The following is a 23,019-nucleotide window of genomic DNA, read 5'->3' on the forward strand; positions in this document are numbered from 1 at the left end:
TGACTTCCTGTGACCAACTTCCTTTGATGTATACTTTTTGTGTTCTATTGATGAGGTATGATTTTATAAAATCAAGGGCACTTCCATGAATTCCATAATGCTTTAATTTGGCTAAAAGAGTACTGTGTTCTACACAATCAACATAAATAAATGACCAAAAGTAAGTGTTTTGTAGAAAATTTTATTTTCTTTAAAGGCCCTCAGATTTGAGCTTAGTCCTGAATGGAGTTTGGTAAAAAAGACTGCGATGGTCAGACTTTCTGAGTTTTTATAGTGGTTTAAAATGAAAACAGACTAGCATTCATATGTTTTCTGGCAATTATATTATCTTATAGAATTGTATCAAATGTAAATGGTGTAGTATATGAGGAAGTGAGTTAGATTCTGTCTATTGAGTAACACTGTACAACAGGGAGTTATAGAAAGCTTTTTTATTACCTCAATAGTACTTAATTTAGGTCAGTGATCTTTATCAGCAGAATAAGTGGATCTGGGAGTATAATTCACGCTGAAGACATCCTGGGCATCCTACAGAAGATTCTGGAGGAGTGGTAATGTTATCATTCTGTGGTTATAAGAACACGTAGTTCTTTACTGGTGAGTGTTTGGTCTATTTAGAGAATAAGTATGCAGTGATCTTAATCAGCAGGATAAGTTCATCAGGAGATATAATTCAACGAGAGTAGAATCTGGGTAAAGCGGAGATGTTATCGTGGGGGAAGGGAGGCAGGTTAAAGGTTTGAAAGAACAGTGAGTTCTTTCCTGGAGGGATTTGTGTCTGTTATAAGAGTAAGTAGGACAGAGTGGACCATAGACCATAGACATGACAACTGGAAGTTATTGTTTGTAAATTATATGCTTATCGTATCTAAACGATAAAAAAAGAGTTTTTATATATCCTTATGTACAACAGTTTAAAATAAAATTAATGATACTTATGAATAAAAATAAAACACAAAATATTCTTTGAGCAATCTGTAATTTTCACCATATTAACGCTACTATTATCATCTATAGGACCTCAAACTGAATTTATTACCGTTCACCGGCTTGTCACATCGCAAACTGTGTCAGCTCCCTCCCCCTCAAATGATGAAGAGCGTGACCATGTAGCAGATTTTTGACTTAGCTAACTGAAGACACAGTGTTAGTTGTCACCTTCGAGGAGTGTGACACTATTACGTAAGAACAGTAGCCTACAACACCCATTGTTTACAGTTAGGCCGCAGGTATCATATAATCCACTAGAATGTCAGGTAGACAGTGTGTTTTAAAATATATATATACAATTTCTTTCTAGTCATTAGGCCCATCTACTAAATTATTTGCGGGTAAGGTCGGGGATACATTAAGAATACGCTCCCGTCCCAGGGTTTACTTGTAACTTTACACAGAAAAATTATAGATCGTCAGTTACATTCTCTCTATTTGGTTGTTGTGTATATTTGTTCTTAATTTATTTTGGAAGCTGTAGTGAGTCATTCTTACTAGATTGCTGACATACGGCTCATCATTATAATGACCGAACGAGTGACCGCATAGAGAAATAAAAAGAAATATCGTACATATTTGTTCCTTCACTGATTTTGGAAGCTGTAGTGAGTCATTCTTACTAGATTGCTGACATACGGCTCATCATTATAATGACCGAACGAGTGACCGCATAGAGAAATAAAAAGAAATATCGTACATATTTGTTCTTAACTGATTTTGGAAGCTGTAGTGAGTCATTCTTACTAGATTGCTGACATACGGCTCATCATTATAATGACCGAACGAGTGACCGCATAGAGAAATAAAAAGAAATATCGTACATATTTGTTCTTAACTGATTTTGGAAGCTGTAGTGAGTCATTCTTACTAGATTGCTGACATACGGCTCATCATTATAATGACCGAACGAGTGACCGAATAGAGAAATATCGTACATATATAGCTTTAAGTATATTGTTTAAGGATCCAAAACGAAAATATATCTATGAAAACTGTGTTTACTTTAACTGTCGTAATTGTCAGATACGCTTATAAATATTTTTAATGCTTTTACACTATGAAAAATGTACTTAATTCATTGATTTATAAATATTTGATATAATATAAGTTAGGGCATCCATATAATAAGCAATAAATACTTTAATGATCGATGATACCTAATCATTGATATTCATGAGTACTGACTCCTCGCTACAACTACTTAAATTAAATTCCATCATATTTTAATTACGTTGTATAACAAACTACAATATAAAAAGTAATAATCTTATGGTGAATAAAAAATAATCTATGATATGTGTATTTATGAACTATACCAAACAAAACACTACTACACTTTTTACTATTTTTAAAATGAAACGTCTATGACACAAAAAAACCTGTGCATAACCACTGCACTTGCTGCCATTACAGATCTGCAGTATTAGTGTCAGTAACAGGTAATTCAGTAGTAACCTATTACCGGAAAACTGTTGTTTCAGTAACAGCTGGGCTGAATGATTTATTCTTATACGAGTTTTTTGTTTTAAGTTACCAGTAACAGCCCACACCATTTCGTGCAAGCAATAAGGCATTATTTAGCAATGGATATATTACTGTATTATCCGACATAACTAGGTTTAGTTAGGTTATCGTAAATATGTTACAAGTAGCACCATAGTTACACAGTGACGCCCCACCGAAGTCCGCACTGATGGCCAGGAACATTTCCGATCGGTACTTTCCCGACCCCAGATTACTTCCCAGATCATTCAACTTCTCCGACGTCAGATCACGTTGCCCACCGATCTACTGGCGAAAAAGGAAAAACATCCCTCGGGATGGTACGTAAATTCATGCACAGATCACGTGAGCACTTGTTAAGGGTATCTTTAACTTTCTATGTATATAACACGTACATGAATAGCCTAATAACAAATATTAGATGAGTACTTTGTAGTACCTAATAATTGTGTTCTGTATAAGCATTAAAAATATTCATTAAAATATCAGATAACTTACAGGTAACAAAGAAACAGTTTTAATGCATAAAATTCATGTCCTAGACCACTTAATAATTATTATTTATGTGAATTATCTTTATTATATCAATTATATTTAAGCACTAGAGCTTAAAAATAATTCATTATTTTTTCATTCATTATTTCTGAGACAAATTTACCTAAAAAAATGTAATTTAACATGGTCGAGGTACGCGCTGACAGATCCCCTTAATTCTCGTGAAACCATATCAATAACAGTAGTAAGTATAAATTTTCTGATATTGTATGAGGTTTGGAGATTTAAGCAATTTTTAATTCTACATCATATGAAGCATGTTGATTAGTATTACTCATTACACTGATATTTCTTATTTGATATTTCAGAGCCTGAAATTATTTTTAAATAAAGCTTTTCGGTTTATACTTAAAGCCATTTGTTTCCAGATATCGTAACTCTTTTATTGGTTTCATTGACTCAGCGAACAGTACTTCACCACATACAATATACTGTGGCTTATGTCTAAGGGATCTACACTCGAACTTCAAAAAATACTCTTTGTATTATCCATTTTTTTTTTAGTTTTATCTGTTTCTTTACTCGGGAAAATACTTCTTTCTAAGAATGCATTCATTACAACGTTGAACTAACACCAAACAGCAAAATAAACACGCGAAGAGAGTGAAACTTGCAGGTTAGATCGGGAAGACAAAAGGCCAAATCACCGGCACCCTTAGTTATCTACTCATAACGTAGCTATAGTGATAAGGGTTGATTCAATGTGAATGTTGAGTTTAGCTCCAGGTTCATTTGTCTTAGTGCAGCATCTTTTGTTCGTCTGAAGAGATCCTACAAATATGTTGACGAAGAAACTTAAACTCTTTTCGACATTAGAGACAAATAGTATATAAAAGATATTGTAATCTAGTTGCCGAGATACTCTCATTGTGTTATAAGTGATAATTGTTTCCAATTATTTTGCGAGGGTGTACCGTAAAATTAAACTTCATTATTTTACCAAATACGATACGAGGCCAATGTATTCAGTTGTAGTGATCGCCTCGCAACTGCCCCCTGGATCATAGTTTCAAAGAAGTGCTCTAAAAACCACTCGTTTAGCTATTCTAAACTACAATGTCCATATGAGCCGTATCTCAGCATTCATGTCAGAATGACTGAGTACAGCTTTCAAAATATACATTGAAAATTTCAAATCACTGGCCATCCAAGAAGACAAACTGGAAGGCAGTTATTTTATTATAATCACACTACAATGAAATCTGGGGACGAGAATGGTTTTAATTATGTTTACAGAATTTTCCTTTTTTTATGCATAATGAATCTGAGTTCAAATATTTCGTTACATCTTTAATTTGGAAATGTATTTTAATGTAAAAAAATTTATTAACCGTGATTTTTTAAAATTTAAAATGCCAATAAGTGTTTAGTGTTGAGGAAGAGAGAACAACAACAGCGCACCTACTGGTCTCAGTCTAAACTAACTCAGTCAACAACCTGGTGGACAGGAACTGAACTAGACAATACTGCAAGCGTGTTGGCCATTGTCAGACTTTATTCTGTAATTAAGAATAATACTAGGACTATTATACCATTACTAATTCATCCGTCACTGCCAAGTTTCAATACAAGAGCAATATTATCGAAACCGTTATATTTTCTTACATGATTTACACCATAGAACTCTCTCACATTGCAATGGCGTAGTCACACAGAAATTTTGAGGTTGATGAAATTTACCATTTCATACAAACTTTTAAGATTTTTGTTCTTAACACTAATTGAAAATGTTTCTTAGAAAATCTAAATTGATAAAACAACTCAATCAATGTTTTAAAGTAATATTTCGATCTGGAATGTAGCCTACAGTTGGTCTTATTGAGACCTCTCCTATATTCAGTTTATTGTTATTAATATGAGTCTTGATCACATAACTATTACTTGTAGACTGTTAGATATAACTCGATAGTTGTCATGTACAGAGAATGTTAATAGTCAGACACAATCTTAAAGGCAGTAAGATTCGTTTCATGGAATCTTATTATGTTCAGCATGTGACATGAAATCCACTATACTTTTGTGTTACCTTATATTCTTTATGAAATTTGAACTATTCAAAATTAGTTTGCTTGTATGTTGTTAAATGGTTAGTTTAGTAGCGGGAATTACGGAATGTTTAGTTCTCTGTGGTTGTGGTTCTAAAATACCCACTTGACAACCAGTAAAGTACGACTATCTTTTCTCGCTTTCAGACGTTAGAAAGTGCACTGAGCTTGTGACACCGTTATGAAAATAAAAAGTTGTCAAAACTCAACACCTCTGTCTCTTGAAATATTTTTCAATTCAAGTTTGGATTTTTATATTGAGCTGGTTAGCTACAGAAACGGAGGTTTCATTTTAAGGATCCACTTTAAGTGATGTTTGCTACCGTTTAACAAAAAGTAGGTCTGGGCTTTAAAATTACTAATCCCCAGTACTGAACAAACTTCATGTGCTAAAAGGTTGTGTCAATATTATAAGTCTAGACTCAGAATGGAAATCCCACGCAATCCTTTATCATTGAGAGCTAGAATTGGATGCATTCTTGTAACCAAACTAAGAAAACTTGGAAAACAACTTTTTTCTATTTTATTTAGTATAATAGCAATTAGGAGGCTATTTAAAAAAAAACAATAGGCTTTGTCGGTTTTGAGCCTTTTAACAGAATTCTGAGAACACAGTGACATAGCTTAGTATGTAGCTTTAAACTTTTACATTCAACAAGTGTTACTTGTCTTCTGAGGCACTAAAGCTACATATTTGATTTACAGCCTGTATGTTACAATACTTATTTTTAAAACATTCGTTATTCATATTTTTAACAATACTTTTATTTACTAGTTTAACCTGAGTGGAATTCTTCATGAAATATAAAGATTGTTCAGTGTTATAATAAGTTACTACTTATTAAAATTAGACAACGATTATTCTTATAATACAAATTTAAAATCAACTCTATTATTGTATTCACGTCTTTCCCAGCAAATAATTTGGATTAGGAAATTGCTTGAAGGTGACGTAACTAACTCTGTGTTTCCACAGTTGGCTATGTCAGCGATCTGATATATGGTCGCTCTTCATCGGTGAGATGAATATGGTAGGGAAAGTTTGCTATGTGACATAACTATATCTTATGTACATACTATAATTTTTTCACCTGTTTTTACTTAGAACTGATTACAAAATTGCTCTTAACCTCCTAATTTAGTACCGTTGATTTCATGTAGAGTTAAATAATGTTTCTGTACCCGGAAAATTTATTTCAAGCAGCTAACTTTTATGTGCATGTTATACACATTTTATATTTATCTTATTTCTCAAACCCAAAATTGATTGCTCAAACTTAAAGAGTTAAAGAACAGTGTTTCGAGGGCCTGGCCATGATTCAAGGTTCTTATATGCACCAAAAAAGAAATAAAAACTCTAATGTTGGATAAATTTAGATAATTTGAAGTAAAGTATGAATATTTCAAGTACTTATAATAATAATAATAATAAATTCGTTTATTTGTCGTAAAACATGTTACATGCATTGACAAAGTCTAATTCAGCTACAGACTAAGTAGCATTGTCTCTAAATAATATTTAATAAGTATAATACATAAATATTATATATATATATATAACAATATAAGACATTAATTGTCTAGTTGATAATTATACTAGTTATATTATGAGTTTATCTTAAAACAATCATTAAAAGTCTATTTTGTTAATAGAAAAAAACTCATCAATATTATATAAAGGGTTTTTTAATAGCCATTCATAAAGTTTGTTTTTATAAATTTTAAGAGGGTATTTTTCTATCAAATGTTTCAATTTGTTATACACCTTCAAGCCAATTATAACATGACTATTCAAAGATTTGCTCAGTCGACAATATTCAATTAAAATGTTATTTTTGTTTCGTGTGTTATAATTATGTGTTTGTGTATGGTTTATTAAGTCCTTATTATTTAAAATGTAAACAGATAAGTCAAACAAATATAAATTAACTATTGTAAGTATTCCTTGGTTAATAAAAACAGGTTTACAATGATCAAGATATTCAGCTTTACCAACAATTCTAACAGCTTTCTTTTGAAGCACCAGTATTTCCTGAACTCTAGCACTATTTCCCCACAGTATTAATCCGTATCTCAAAATTGACTGAAAGTATCCAAAATATGCAGTCCGAACATAATTTTTACTTATGCAGCAAGATAGACGTCTCAATAAAAAAATAATTCTAGATAATTTAGTAGACAGAAAATCAATGTGAGGTCCCCATGAAAGATTATTATCAATATGAATTCCTAAAATTTTGATTACACTACTTGATTCAAAATTAAAACTATTTTCAGGAATTGATTTTAAAGTAAACAAAATGTTTTGAGTTTTAGTTTCATTCATTAAAAAACCGTTTTCTTTAAACCATATTGATGCCTTGTTTATTGTGGTGTCGGTTAATTTCTTTAGTTCATTCAGGTTATTACTACTATTGAAAAAAGTTGTGTCATCAGCGTAGAGAAGCGTATTAGCATCAACAGCCAATGTTATATCATTTATATATATGATAAAAAGTAAGGGTCCAAGTACAGATCCCTGAGGGACACCGTACTCTATTTTGACTTCCTGTGACCAACTTCCTTTGATGTATACTTTTTGTGTTCTATTGATGAGGTATGATTTTATAAAATCAAGGGCACTTCCATGAATTCCATAATGCTTTAATTTGGCTAAAAGAGTACTGTGTTCTACACAATCAACATAAATAAATGACCAAAAGTAAGTGTTTTGTAGAAAATTTTATTTTCTTTAAAGGCCCTCAGATTTGAGCTTAGTCCTGAATGGAGTTTGGTAAAAAAGACTGCGATGGTCAGACTTTCTGAGTTTTTATAGTGGTTTAAAATGAAAACAGACTAGCATTCATATGTTTTCTGGCAATTATATTATCTTATAGAATTGTATCAAATGTAAATGGTGTAGTATATGAGGAAGTGAGTTAGATTCTGTCTATTGAGTAACACTGTACAACAGGGAGTTATAGAAAGCTTTTTTATTACCTCAATAGTACTTAATTTAGGTCAGTGATCTTTATCAGCAGAATAAGTGGATCTGGGAGTATAATTCACGCTGAAGACATCCTGGGCATCCTACAGAAGATTCTGGAGGAGTGGTAATGTTATCATTCTGTGGTTATAAGAACACGTAGTTCTTTACTGGTGAGTGTTTGGTCTATTTAGAGAATAAGTATGCAGTGATCTTAATCAGCAGGATAAGTTCATCAGGAGATATAATTCAACGAGAGTAGAATCTGGGTAAAGCGGAGATGTTATCGTGGGGGAAGGGAGGCAGGTTAAAGGTTTGAAAGAACAGTGAGTTCTTTCCTGGAGGGATTTGTGTCTGTTATAAGAGTAAGTAGGACAGAGTGGACCATAGACCATAGACATGACAACTGGAAGTTATTGTTTGTAAATTATATGCTTATCGTATCTAAACGATAAAAAAAGAGTTTTTATATATCCTTATGTACAACAGTTTAAAATAAAATTAATGATACTTATGAATAAAAATAAAACACAAAATATTCTTTGAGCAATCTGTAATTTTCACCATATTAACGCTACTATTATCATCTATAGGACCTCAAACTGAATTTATTACCGTTCACCGGCTTGTCACATCGCAAACTGTGTCAGCTCCCTCCCCCTCAAATGATGAAGAGCGTGACCATGTAGCAGATTTTTGACTTAGCTAACTGAAGACACAGTGTTAGTTGTCACCTTCGAGGAGTGTGACACTATTACGTAAGAACAGTAGCCTACAACACCCATTGTTTACAGTTAGGCCGCAGGTATCATATAATCCACTAGAATGTCAGGTAGACAGTGTGTTTTAAAATATATATATACAATTTCTTTCTAGTCATTAGGCCCATCTACTAAATTATTTGCGGGTAAGGTCGGGGATACATTAAGAATACGCTCCCGTCCCAGGGTTTACTTGTAACTTTACACAGAAAAATTATAGATCGTCAGTTACATTCTCTCTATTTGGTTGTTGTGTATATTTGTTCTTAATTTATTTTGGAAGCTGTAGTGAGTCATTCTTACTAGATTGCTGACATACGGCTCATCATTATAATGACCGAACGAGTGACCGCATAGAGAAATAAAAAGAAATATCGTACATATTTGTTCTTCACTGATTTTGGAAGCTGTAGTGAGTCATTCTTACTAGATTGCTGACATACGGCTCATCATTATAATGACCGAACGAGTGACCGCATAGAGAAATAAAAAGAAATATCGTACATATTTGTTCTTAACTGATTTTGGAAGCTGTAGTGAGTCATTCTTACTAGATTGCTGACATACGGCTCATCATTATAATGACCGAACGAGTGACCGCATAGAGAAATAAAAAGAAATATCGTACATATTTGTTCTTAACTGATTTTGGAAGCTGTAGTGAGTCATTCTTACTAGATTGCTGACATACGGCTCATCATTATAATGACCGAACGAGTGACCGAATAGAGAAATATCGTACATATATAGCTTTAAGTATATTGTTTAAGGATCCAAAACGAAAATATATCTATGAAAACTGTGTTTACTTTAACTGTCGTAATTGTCAGATACGCTTATAAATATTTTTAATGCTTTTACACTATGAAAAATGTACTTAATTCATTGATTTATAAATATTTGATATAATATAAGTTAGGGCATCCATATAATAAGCAATAAATACTTTAATGATCGATGATACCTAATCATTGATATTCATGAGTACTGACTCCTCGCTACAACTACTTAAATTAAATTCCATCATATTTTAATTACGTTGTATAACAAACTACAATATAAAAAGTAATAATCTTATGGTGAATAAAAAATAATCTATGATATGTGTATTTATGAACTATACCAAACAAAACACTACTACACTTTTTACTATTTTTAAAATGAAACGTCTATGACACAAAAAAACCTGTGCATAACCACTGCACTTGCTGCCATTACAGATCTGCAGTATTAGTGTCAGTAACAGGTAATTCAGTAGTAACCTATTACCGGAAAACTGTTGTTTCAGTAACAGCTGGGCTGAATGATTTATTCTTATACGAGTTTTTTGTTTTAAGTTACCAGTAACAGCCCACACCATTTCGTGCAAGCAATAAGGCATTATTTAGCAATGGATATATTACTGTATTATCCGACATAACTAGGTTTAGTTAGGTTATCGTAAATATGTTACAAGTAGCACCATAGTTACACAGTGACGCCCCACCGAAGTCCGCACTGATGGCCAGGAACATTTCCGATCGGTACTTTCCCGACCCCAGATTACTTCCCAGATCATTCAACTTCTCCGACGTCAGATCACGTTGCCCACCGATCTACTGGCGAAAAAGGAAAAACATCCCTCGGGATGGTACGTAAATTCATGCACAGATCACGTGAGCACTTGTTAAGGGTATCTTTAACTTTCTATGTATATAACACGTACATGAATAGCCTAATAACAAATATTAGATGAGTACTTTGTAGTACCTAATAATTGTGTTCTGTATAAGCATTAAAAATATTCATTAAAATATCAGATAACTTACAGGTAACAAAGAAACAGTTTTAATGCATAAAATTCATGTCCTAGACCACTTAATAATTATTATTTATGTGAATTATCTTTATTATATCAATTATATTTAAGCACTAGAGCTTAAAAATAATTCATTATTTTTTCATTCATTATTTCTGAGACAAATTTACCTAAAAAAATGTAATTTAACATGGTCGAGGTACGCGCTGACAGATCCCCTTAATTCTCGTGAAACCATATCAATAACAGTAGTAAGTATAAATTTTCTGATATTGTATGAGGTTTGGAGATTTAAGCAATTTTTAATTCTACATCATATGAAGCATGTTGATTAGTATTACTCATTACACTGATATTTCTTATTTGATATTTCAGAGCCTGAAATTATTTTTAAATAAAGCTTTTCGGTTTATACTTAAAGCCATTTGTTTCCAGATATCGTAACTCTTTTATTGGTTTCATTGACTCAGCGAACAGTACTTCACCACATACAATATACTGTGGCTTATGTCTAAGGGATCTACACTCGAACTTCAAAAAATACTCTTTGTATTATCCATTTTTTTTTTAGTTTTATCTGTTTCTTTACTCGGGAAAATACTTCTTTCTAAGAATGCATTCATTACAACGTTGAACTAACACCAAACAGCAAAATAAACACGCGAAGAGAGTGAAACTTGCAGGTTAGATCGGGAAGACAAAAGGCCAAATCACCGGCACCCTTAGTTATCTACTCATAACGTAGCTATAGTGATAAGGGTTGATTCAATGTGAATGTTGAGTTTAGCTCCAGGTTCATTTGTCTTAGTGCAGCATCTTTTGTTCGTCTGAAGAGATCCTACAAATATGTTGACGAAGAAACTTAAACTCTTTTCGACATTAGAGACAAATAGTATATAAAAGATATTGTAATCTAGTTGCCGAGATACTCTCATTGTGTTATAAGTGATAATTGTTTCCAATTATTTTGCGAGGGTGTACCGTAAAATTAAACTTCATTATTTTACCAAATACGATACGAGGCCAATGTATTCAGTTGTAGTGATCGCCTCGCAACTGCCCCCTGGATCATAGTTTCAAAGAAGTGCTCTAAAAACCACTCGTTTAGCTATTCTAAACTACAATGTCCATATGAGCCGTATCTCAGCATTCATGTCAGAATGACTGAGTACAGCTTTCAAAATATACATTGAAAATTTCAAATCACTGGCCATCCAAGAAGACAAACTGGAAGGCAGTTATTTTATTATAATCACACTACAATGAAATCTGGGGACGAGAATGGTTTTAATTATGTTTACAGAATTTTCCTTTTTTTATGCATAATGAATCTGAGTTCAAATATTTCGTTACATCTTTAATTTGGAAATGTATTTTAATGTAAAAAAATTTATTAACCGTGATTTTTTAAAATTTAAAATGCCAATAAGTGTTTAGTGTTGAGGAAGAGAGAACAACAACAGCGCACCTACTGGTCTCAGTCTAAACTAACTCAGTCAACAACCTGGTGGACAGGAACTGAACTAGACAATACTGCAAGCGTGTTGGCCATTGTCAGACTTTATTCTGTAATTAAGAATAATACTAGGACTATTATACCATTACTAATTCATCCGTCACTGCCAAGTTTCAATACAAGAGCAATATTATCGAAACCGTTATATTTTCTTACATGATTTACACCATAGAACTCTCTCACATTGCAATGGCGTAGTCACACAGAAATTTTGAGGTTGATGAAATTTACCATTTCATACAAACTTTTAAGATTTTTGTTCTTAACACTAATTGAAAATGTTTCTTAGAAAATCTAAATTGATAAAACAACTCAATCAATGTTTTAAAGTAATATTTCGATCTGGAATGTAGCCTACAGTTGGTCTTATTGAGACCTCTCCTATATTCAGTTTATTGTTATTAATATGAGTCTTGATCACATAACTATTACTTGTAGACTGTTAGATATAACTCGATAGTTGTCATGTACAGAGAATGTTAATAGTCAGACACAATCTTAAAGGCAGTAAGATTCGTTTCATGGAATCTTATTATGTTCAGCATGTGACATGAAATCCACTATACTTTTGTGTTACCTTATATTCTTTATGAAATTTGAACTATTCAAAATTAGTTTGCTTGTATGTTGTTAAATGGTTAGTTTAGTAGCGGGAATTACGGAATGTTTAGTTCTCTGTGGTTGTGGTTCTAAAATACCCACTTGACAACCAGTAAAGTACGACTATCTTTTCTCGCTTTCAGACGTTAGAAAGTGCACTGAGCTTGTGACACCGTTATGAAAATAAAAAGTTGTCAAAACTCAACACCTCTGTCTCTTGAAATATTTTTCAATTCAAGTTTGGATTTTTATATTGAGCTGGTTAGCTACAGAAACGGAGGTTTCATTTTAAGGATCCACTTTAAGTGATGTTTGCTACCGTTTAACAAAAAGTAGGTCTGGGCTTTAAAATTACTAATCCCCAGTACTGAACAAACTTCATGTGCTAAAAGGTTGTGTCAATATTATAAGTCTAGACTCAGAATGGAAATCCCACGCAATCCTTTATCATTGAGAGCTAGAATTGGATGCATTCTTGTAACCAAACTAAGAAAACTTGGAAAACAACTTTTTTCTATTTTATTTAGTATAATAGCAATTAGGAGGCTATTTAAAAAAAAAACAATAGGCTTTGTCGGTTTTGAGCCTTTTAACAGAATTCTGAGAACACAGTGACATAGCTTAGTATGTAGCTTTAAACTTTTACATTCAACAAGTGTTACTTGTCTTCTGAGGCACTAAAGCTACATATTTGATTTACAGCCTGTATGTTACAATACTTATTTTTAAAACATTCGTTATTCATATTTTTAACAATACTTTTATTTACTAGTTTAACCTGAGTGGAATTCTTCATGAAATATAAAGATTGTTCAGTGTTATAATAAGTTACTACTTATTAAAATTAGACAACGATTATTCTTATAATACAAATTTAAAATCAACTCTATTATTGTATTCACGTCTTTCCCAGCAAATAATTTGGATTAGGAAATTGCTTGAAGGTGACGTAACTAACTCTGTGTTTCCACAGTTGGCTATGTCAGCGATCTGATATATGGTCGCTCTTCATCGGTGAGATGAATATGGTAGGGAAAGTTTGCTATGTGACATAACTATATCTTATGTACATACTATAATTTTTTCACCTGTTTTTACTTAGAACTGATTACAAAATTGCTCTTAACCTCCTAATTTAGTACCGTTGATTTCATGTAGAGTTAAATAATGTTTCTGTACCCGGAAAATTTATTTCAAGCAGCTAACTTTTATGTGCATGTTATACACATTTTATATTTATCTTATTTCTCAAACCCAAAATTGATTGCTCAAACTTAAAGAGTTAAAGAACAGTGTTTCGAGGGCCTGGCCATGATTCAAGGTTCTTATATGCACCAAAAAAGAAATAAAAACTCTAATGTTGGATAAATTTAGATAATTTGAAGTAAAGTATGAATATTTCAAGTACTTATAATAATAATAATAATAAATTCGTTTATTTGTCGTAAAACATGTTACATGCATTGACAAAGTCTAATTCAGCTACAGACTAAGTAGCATTGTCTCTAAATAATATTTAATAAGTATAATACATAAATATTATATATATATAACAATATAAGACATTAATTGTCTAGTTGATAATTATACTAGTTATATTATGAGTTTATCTTAAAACAATCATTAAAAGTCTATTTTGTTAATAGAAAAAAACTCATCAATATTATATAAAGGGTTTTTTAATAGCCATTCATAAAGTTTGTTTTTATAAATTTTAAGAGGGTATTTTTCTATCAAATGTTTCAATTTGTTATACACCTTCAAGCCAATTATAACATGACTATTCAAAGATTTGCTCAGTCGACAATATTCAATTAAAATGTTATTTTTGTTTCGTGTGTTATAATTATGTGTTTGTGTATGGTTTATTAAGTCCTTATTATTTAAAATGTAAACAGATAAGTCAAACAAATATAAATTAACTATTGTAAGTATTCCTTGGTTAATAAAAACAGGTTTACAATGATCAAGATATTCAGCTTTACCAACAATTCTAACAGCTTTCTTTTGAAGCACCAGTATTTCCTGAACTCTAGCACTATTTCCCCACAGTATTAATCCGTATCTCAAAATTGACTGAAAGTATCCAAAATATGCAGTCCGAACATAATTTTTACTTATGCAGCAAGATAGACGTCTCAATAAAAAAATAATTCTAGATAATTTAGTAGACAGAAAATCAATGTGAGGTCCCCATGAAAGATTATTATCAATATGAATTCCTAAAATTTTGATTACACTACTTGATTCAAAATTAAAACTATTTTCAGGAATTGATTTTAAAGTAAACAAAATGTTTTGAGTTTTAGTTTCATTCATTAAAAAACCGTTTTCTTTAAACCATATTGATGCCTTGTTTATTGTGGTGTCGGTTAATTTCTTTAGTTCATTCAGGTTATTACTACTATTGAAAAAAGTTGTGTCATCAGCGTAGAGAAGCGTATTAGCATCAACAGCCAATGTTATATCATTTATATATATGATAAAAAGTAAGGGTCCAAGTACAGATCCCTGAGGGACACCGTACTCTATTTTGACTTCCTGTGACCAACTTCCTTTGATGTATACTTTTTGTGTTCTATTGATGAGGTATGATTTTATAAAATCAAGGGCACTTCCATGAATTCCATAATGCTTTAATTTGGCTAAAAGAGTACTGTGTTCTACACAATCAACATAAATAAATGACCAAAAGTAAGTGTTTTGTAGAAAATTTTATTTTCTTTAAAGGCCCTCAGATTTGAGCTTAGTCCTGAATGGAGTTTGGTAAAAAAGACTGCGATGGTCAGACTTTCTGAGTTTTTATAGTGGTTTAAAATGAAAACAGACTAGCATTCATATGTTTTCTGGCAATTATATTATCTTATAGAATTGTATCAAATGTAAATGGTGTAGTATATGAGGAAGTGAGTTAGATTCTGTCTATTGAGTAACACTGTACAACAGGGAGTTATAGAAAGCTTTTTTATTACCTCAATAGTACTTAATTTAGGTCAGTGATCTTTATCAGCAGAATAAGTGGATCTGGGAGTATAATTCACGCTGAAGACATCCTGGGCATCCTACAGAAGATTCTGGAGGAGTGGTAATGTTATCATTCTGTGGTTATAAGAACACGTAGTTCTTTACTGGTGAGTGTTTGGTCTATTTAGAGAATAAGTATGCAGTGATCTTAATCAGCAGGATAAGTTCATCAGGAGATATAATTCAACGAGAGTAGAATCTGGGTAAAGCGGAGATGTTATCGTGGGGGAAGGGAGGCAGGTTAAAGGTTTGAAAGAACAGTGAGTTCTTTCCTGGAGGGATTTGTGTCTGTTATAAGAGTAAGTAGGACAGAGTGGACCATAGACCATAGACATGACAACTGGAAGTTATTGTTTGTAAATTATATGCTTATCGTATCTAAACGATAAAAAAAGAGTTTTTATATATCCTTATGTACAACAGTTTAAAATAAAATTAATGATACTTATGAATAAAAATAAAACACAAAATATTCTTTGAGCAATCTGTAATTTTCACCATATTAACGCTACTATTATCATCTATAGGACCTCAAACTGAATTTATTACCGTTCACCGGCTTGTCACATCGCAAACTGTGTCAGCTCCCTCCCCCTCAAATGATGAAGAGCGTGACCATGTAGCAGATTTTTGACTTAGCTAACTGAAGACACAGTGTTAGTTGTCACCTTCGAGGAGTGTGACACTATTACGTAAGAACAGTAGCCTACAACACCCATTGTTTACAGTTAGGCCGCAGGTATCATATAATCCACTAGAATGTCAGGTAGACAGTGTGTTTTAAAATATATATATACAATTTCTTTCTAGTCATTAGGCCCATCTACTAAATTATTTGCGGGTAAGGTCGGGGATACATTAAGAATACGCTCCCGTCCCAGGGTTTACTTGTAACTTTACACAGAAAAATTATAGATCGTCAGTTACATTCTCTCTATTTGGTTGTTGTGTATATTTGTTCTTAATTTATTTTGGAAGCTGTAGTGAGTCATTCTTACTAGATTGCTGACATACGGCTCATCATTATAATGACCGAACGAGTGACCGCATAGAGAAATAAAAAGAAATATCGTACATATTTGTTCTTCACTGATTTTGGAAGCTGTAGTGAGTCATTCTTACTAGATTGCTGACATACGGCTCATCATTATAATGACCGAACGAGTGACCGCATAGAGAAATAAAAAGAAATATCGTACATATTTGTTCTTAACTGATTTTGGAAGCTGTAGTGAGTCATTCTTACTAGATTGCTGACATACGGCTCATCATTATAATGACCGAACGAGTGACCGCATAGAGAAATAAAAAGAAATATCGTACATATTTGTTCTTAACTGATTTTGGAAGCTGTAGTGAGTCATTCTTACTAGATTGCTGACATACGGCTCATCATTATAATGACCGAACGAGTGACCGAATAGAGAAATATCGTACATATATAGCTTTAAGTATATTGTTTAAGGATCCAAAACGAAAATATATCTATGAAAACTGTGTTTACTTTAACTGTCGTAATTGTCAGATACGCTTATAAATATTTTTAATGCTTTTACACTATGAAAAATGTACTTAATTCATTGATTTATAAATATTTGATATAATATAAGTTAGGGCATCCATATAATAAGCAATAAATACTTTAATGATCGATGATACCTAATCATTGATATTCATGAGTACTGACTCCTCGCTACAACTACTTAAATTAAATTCCATCATATTTTAATTACGTTGTATAACAAACTACAATATAAAAAGTAATAATCTTATGGTGAATAAAAAATAATCTATGATATGTGTATTTATGAACTATACCAAACAAAACACTACTACACTTTTTACTATTTTTAAAATGAAACGTCTATGACACAAAAAAACCTGTGCATAACCACTGCACTTGCTGCCATTACAGATCTGCAGTATTAGTGTCAGTAACAGGTAATTCAGTAGTAACCTATTACCGGAAAACTGTTGTTTCAGTAACAGCTGGGCTGAATGATTTATTCTTATACGAGTTTTTTGTTTTAAGTTACCAGTAACAGCCCACACCATTTCGTGCAAGCAATAAGGCATTATTTAGCAATGGATATATTACTGTATTATCCGACATAACTAGGTTTAGTTAGGTTATCGTAAATATGTTACAAGTAGCACCATAGTTACACAGTGACGCCCCACCGAAGTCCGCACTGATGGCCAGGAACATTTCCGATCGGTACTTTCCCGACCCCAGATTACTTCCCAGATCATTCAACTTCTCCGACGTCAGATCACGTTGCCCACCGATCTACTGGCGAAAAAGGAAAAACATCCCTCGGGATGGTACGTAAATTCATGCACAGATCACGTGAGCACTTGTTAAGGGTATCTTTAACTTTCTATGTATATAACACGTACATGAATAGCCTAATAACAAATATTAGATGAGTACTTTGTAGTACCTAATAATTGTGTTCTGTATAAGCATTAAAAATATTCATTAAAATATCAGATAACTTACAGGTAACAAAGAAACAGTTTTAATGCATAAAATTCATGTCCTAGACCACTTAATAATTATTATTTATGTGAATTATCTTTATTATATCAATTATATTTAAGCACTAGAGCTTAAAAATAATTCATTATTTTTTCATTCATTATTTCTGAGACAAATTTACCTAAAAAAATGTAATTTAACATGGTCGAGGTACGCGCTGACAGATCCCCTTAATTCTCGTGAAACCATATCAATAACAGTAGTAAGTATAAATTTTCTGATATTGTATGAGGTTTGGAGATTTAAGCAATTTTTAATTCTACATCATATGAAGCATGTTGATTAGTATTACTCATTACACTGATATTTCTTATTTGATATTTCAGAGCCTGAAATTATTTTTAAATAAAGCTTTTCGGTTTATACTTAAAGCCATTTGTTTCCAGATATCGTAACTCTTTTATTGGTTTCATTGACTCAGCGAACAGTACTTCACCACATACAATATACTGTGGCTTATGTCTAAGGGATCTACACTCGAACTTCAAAAAATACTCTTTGTATTATCCATTTTTTTTTTAGTTTTATCTGTTTCTTTACTCGGGAAAATACTTCTTTCTAAGAATGCATTCATTACAACGTTGAACTAACACCAAACAGCAAAATAAACACGCGAAGAGAGTGAAACTTGCAGGTTAGATCGGGAAGACAAAAGGCCAAATCACCGGCACCCTTAGTTATCTACTCATAACGTAGCTATAGTGATAAGGGTTGATTCAATGTGAATGTTGAGTTTAGCTCCAGGTTCATTTGTCTTAGTGCAGCATCTTTTGTTCGTCTGAAGAGATCCTACAAATATGTTGACGAAGAAACTTAAACTCTTTTCGACATTAGAGACAAATAGTATATAAAAGATATTGTAATCTAGTTGCCGAGATACTCTCATTGTGTTATAAGTGATAATTGTTTCCAATTATTTTGCGAGGGTGTACCGTAAAATTAAACTTCATTATTTTACCAAATACGATACGAGGCCAATGTATTCAGTTGTAGTGATCGCCTCGCAACTGCCCCCTGGATCATAGTTTCAAAGAAGTGCTCTAAAAACCACTCGTTTAGCTATTCTAAACTACAATGTCCATATGAGCCGTATCTCAGCATTCATGTCAGAATGACTGAGTACAGCTTTCAAAATATACATTGAAAATTTCAAATCACTGGCCATCCAAGAAGACAAACTGGAAGGCAGTTATTTTATTATAATCACACTACAATGAAATCTGGGGACGAGAATGGTTTTAATTATGTTTACAGAATTTTCCTTTTTTTATGCATAATGAATCTGAGTTCAAATATTTCGTTACATCTTTAATTTGGAAATGTATTTTAATGTAAAAAAATTTATTAACCGTGATTTTTTAAAATTTAAAATGCCAATAAGTGTTTAGTGTTGAGGAAGAGAGAACAACAACAGCGCACCTACTGGTCTCAGTCTAAACTAACTCAGTCAACAACCTGGTGGACAGGAACTGAACTAGACAATACTGCAAGCGTGTTGGCCATTGTCAGACTTTATTCTGTAATTAAGAATAATACTAGGACTATTATACCATTACTAATTCATCCGTCACTGCCAAGTTTCAATACAAGAGCAATATTATCGAAACCGTTATATTTTCTTACATGATTTACACCATAGAACTCTCTCACATTGCAATGGCGTAGTCACACAGAAATTTTGAGGTTGATGAAATTTACCATTTCATACAAACTTTTAAGATTTTTGTTCTTAACACTAATTGAAAATGTTTCTTAGAAAATCTAAATTGATAAAACAACTCAATCAATGTTTTAAAGTAATATTTCGATCTGGAATGTAGCCTACAGTTGGTCTTATTGAGACCTCTCCTATATTCAGTTTATTGTTATTAATATGAGTCTTGATCACATAACTATTACTTGTAGACTGTTAGATATAACTCGATAGTTGTCATGTACAGAGAATGTTAATAGTCAGACACAATCTTAAAGGCAGTAAGATTCGTTTCATGGAATCTTATTATGTTCAGCATGTGACATGAAATCCACTATACTTTTGTGTTACCTTATATTCTTTATGAAATTTGAACTATTCAAAATTAGTTTGCTTGTATGTTGTTAAATGGTTAGTTTAGTAGCGGGAATTACGGAATGTTTAGTTCTCTGTGGTTGTGGTTCTAAAATACCCACTTGACAACCAGTAAAGTACGACTATCTTTTCTCGCTTTCAGACGTTAGAAAGTGCACTGAGCTTGTGACACCGTTATGAAAATAAAAAGTTGTCAAAACTCAACACCTCTGTCTCTTGAAATATTTTTCAATTCAAGTTTGGATTTTTATATTGAGCTGGTTAGCTACAGAAACGGAGGTTTCATTTTAAGGATCCACTTTAAGTGATGTTTGCTACCGTTTAACAAAAAGTAGGTCTGGGCTTTAAAATTACTAATCCCCAGTACTGAACAAACTTCATGTGCTAAAAGGTTGTGTCAATATTATAAGTCTAGACTCAGAATGGAAATCCCACGCAATCCTTTATCATTGAGAGCTAGAATTGGATGCATTCTTGTAACCAAACTAAGAAAACTTGGAAAACAACTTTTTTCTATTTTATTTAGTATAATAGCAATTAGGAGGCTATTTAAAAAAAAAAACAATAGGCTTTGTCGGTTTTGAGCCTTTTAACAGAATTCTGAGAACACAGTGACATAGCTTAGTATGTAGCTTTAAACTTTTACATTCAACAAGTGTTACTTGTCTTCTGAGGCACTAAAGCTACATATTTGATTTACAGCCTGTATGTTACAATACTTATTTTTAAAACATTCGTTATTCATATTTTTAACAATACTTTTATTTACTAGTTTAACCTGAGTGGAATTCTTCATGAAATATAAAGATTGTTCAGTGTTATAATAAGTTACTACTTATTAAAATTAGACAACGATTATTCTTATAATACAAATTTAAAATCAACTCTATTATTGTATTCACGTCTTTCCCAGCAAATAATTTGGATTAGGAAATTGCTTGAAGGTGACGTAACTAACTCTGTGTTTCCACAGTTGGCTATGTCAGCGATCTGATATATGGTCGCTCTTCATCGGTGAGATGAATATGGTAGGGAAAGTTTGCTATGTGACATAACTATATCTTATGTACATACTATAATTTTTTCACCTGTTTTTACTTAGAACTGATTACAAAATTGCTCTTAACCTCCTAATTTAGTACCGTTGATTTCATGTAGAGTTAAATAATGTTTCTGTACCCGGAAAATTTATTTCAAGCAGCTAACTTTTATGTGCATGTTATACACATTTTATATTTATCTTATTTCTCAAACCCAAAATTGATTGCTCAAACTTAAAGAGTTAAAGAACAGTGTTTCGAGGGCCTGGCCATGATTCAAGGTTCTTATATGCACCAAAAAAGAAATAAAAACTCTAATGTTGGATAAATTTAGATAATTTGAAGTAAAGTATGAATATTTCAAGTACTTATAATAATAATAATAATAAATTCGTTTATTTGTCGTAAAACATGTTACATGCATTGACAAAGTCTAATTCAGCTACAGACTAAGTAGCATTGTCTCTAAATAATATTTAATAAGTATAATACATAAATATTATATTTTATATATATATAACAATATAAGACATTAATTGTCTAGTTGATAATTATACTAGTTATATTATGAGTTTATCTTAAAACAATCATTAAAAGTCTATTTTGTTAATAGAAAAAAACTCATCAATATTATATAAAGGGTTTTTTAATAGCCATTCATAAAGTTTGTTTTTATAAATTTTAAGAGGGTATTTTTCTATCAAATGTTTCAATTTGTTATACACCTTCAAGCCAATTATAACATGACTATTCAAAGATTTGCTCAGTCGACAATATTCAATTAAAATGTTATTTTTGTTTCGTGTGTTATAATTATGTGTTTGTGTATGGTTTATTAAGTCCTTATTATTTAAAATGTAAACAGATAAGTCAAACAAATATAAATTAACTATTGTAAGTATTCCTTGGTTAATAAAAACAGGTTTACAATGATCAAGATATTCAGCTTTACCAACAATTCTAACAGCTTTCTTTTGAAGCACCAGTATTTCCTGAACTCTAGCACTATTTCCCCACAGTATTAATCCGTATCTCAAAATTGACTGAAAGTATCCAAAATATGCAGTCCGAACATAATTTTTACTTATGCAGCAAGATAGACGTCTCAATAAAAAAATAATTCTAGATAATTTAGTAGACAGAAAATCAATGTGAGGTCCCCATGAAAGATTATTATCAATATGAATTCCTAAAATTTTGATTACACTACTTGATTCAAAATTAAAACTATTTTCAGGAATTGATTTTAAAGTAAACAAAATGTTTTGAGTTTTAGTTTCATTCATTAAAAAACCGTTTTCTTTAAACCATATTGATGCCTTGTTTATTGTGGTGTCGGTTAATTTCTTTAGTTCATTCAGGTTATTACTACTATTGAAAAAAGTTGTGTCATCAGCGTAGAGAAGCGTATTAGCATCAACAGCCAATGTTATATCATTTATATATATGATAAAAAGTAAGGGTCCAAGTACAGATCCCTGAGGGACACCGTACTCTATTTTGACTTCCTGTGACCAACTTCCTTTGATGTATACTTTTTGTGTTCTATTGATGAGGTATGATTTTATAAAATCAAGGGCACTTCCATGAATTCCATAATGCTTTAATT

Source organism: Homalodisca vitripennis, chromosome 6 (genome assembly GCF_021130785.1).
Source record: "Homalodisca vitripennis isolate AUS2020 chromosome 6, UT_GWSS_2.1, whole genome shotgun sequence".
In the NCBI taxonomy this organism is placed as follows: Eukaryota; Metazoa; Arthropoda; class Insecta; order Hemiptera; family Cicadellidae; genus Homalodisca; species Homalodisca vitripennis.